Source organism: Chrysochloris asiatica, unplaced genomic scaffold (genome assembly GCF_000296735.1).
Source record: "Chrysochloris asiatica unplaced genomic scaffold, ChrAsi1.0 scaffold00146, whole genome shotgun sequence".
Lineage (NCBI taxonomy): Eukaryota > Metazoa > Chordata > Mammalia > Afrosoricida > Chrysochloridae > Chrysochloris > Chrysochloris asiatica.
The window spans coordinates 1352590-1354130 of record NW_006408664.1 but is presented as its reverse complement, the minus strand read 5'-3'; positions in this window follow the sequence as shown (position 1 = coordinate 1354130).

Here is a 1541-nt window from a genome sequence, read left to right as displayed (position 1 = left end):
ATAGCATTGATATTGATTTGAAGACTCCTTCCCTCTCTGTTGGTATTTAGAGTTACTATCTCCATGAGTATAGGTCAGGTTCATCAAATTGTAGCAATTTACCCTTGTTTCCTTTATAGAAAAAAAAAAAGTTTTATTTATTTATTTTGTAATCTTCCTCTAGTTGAGTTCTGATTATCAAGCCATTGAGGCTAGGTCAAATGGGTACTGTCTTCAAGTTTGGGTGTTCTTGTGCTTCACCCCTCCCTCACTTCAAGTCAGCTGGATGCTCCACTCTCAGCTCTAGCCCTCTGTGGCTATGTTCTTGTCCATGGTCTCAAATGTCCCCAGGTCTCACCACACTTTGGACCAACCAGCCCTTCCTCTTCTCTCTTTCATCTGCAGGTCAATGGAAGTCAATGGACTGTGGTTGAACTCAGCCCATTTCTTCATTGCTGCCTTTCCCCCTGTTCCACTCACCAGTAGACCAATGTGGTTGCCAGCAAGCTTACATGCTTTTTTGTGTTTTCCCTTTGAGTTTCAGTCTTAGAGGGGAGTTTGTCCTGAAGGAACTTGATTGCTTGCCTTGATGGCTTCCTGGCGAACAGCTTGCTTATTCTTGTAGTAGCCAGTCATGCTGTCATTTCTGTTTTGTTTTGATGCTCTTACTTTGAAGATGTATATTCTGTCGCTCTATCTGTTCAAGGCTGGTCTGCTCATCCTTGCTAGTGAGAATGTCCCACCTCATAAGGTTCTGAATGGAATTCCACCTAAGGTCCTATACTCTGCAAAGGCTTTGCAAGAGGCCTATTTCACTGGGCAAGTTCTAGAACCCCTTTTAGGTATTCCAACCACTTATAGGCTAAAAGACAGGCTTACAAGTTTTCTGTAATCATGTTTCCCAACATTCCTTTGTATCCCACTCAAATGTGTATTTTGCAATAATAGGCAAGGGAAACCAATATTCACAAGACAGGCAAGAATTTTGTATTATTTCCCCTCTTCAAGCTATGCCTAGATCCCTGTATAACAGAACCCTGTTGTTCCAAGATTGAGCATACACCACTATTTACCTCTATCCCACTTAGGACATGCAAACCTGTCTCAGTGTTCCCCTATCTTGTTCTTCCACCTCCTCCCCTTTCTTGTATTGCCCTCCCCAACACCCGAACTAAACTCCCCATCCCAACCCCACTGTTGTGGTTACCTTATAGTCCATTAGTTCTTCCATCCATTTAAGACAGTCTGTTTTATACTGTAATCTACCTGACCTTCCCACCACCTGGATCTCTGTTCCTCTGTGTTTACCTTCTTTCACATTTTAATTGTTTTGATCATAGACTGCCCTCCCAGATCCTCTGTTCTTATGATTTTATTCTGTTCTTGACTCTTTCATTTGTCAATTGAGTTCAGGGTGATGCTGCCACGTACATCATTCTCTGGTTGTTGCCTGTTCTTGTTGGTTCTCAGTCTACAGAACTCCAATTTAGGATGTTTTTCATAGCAGAGTTAGCTTTGGCAAAATCCCTTAGCTTCTGTTTATCCTGGAATGTTTTGATCAC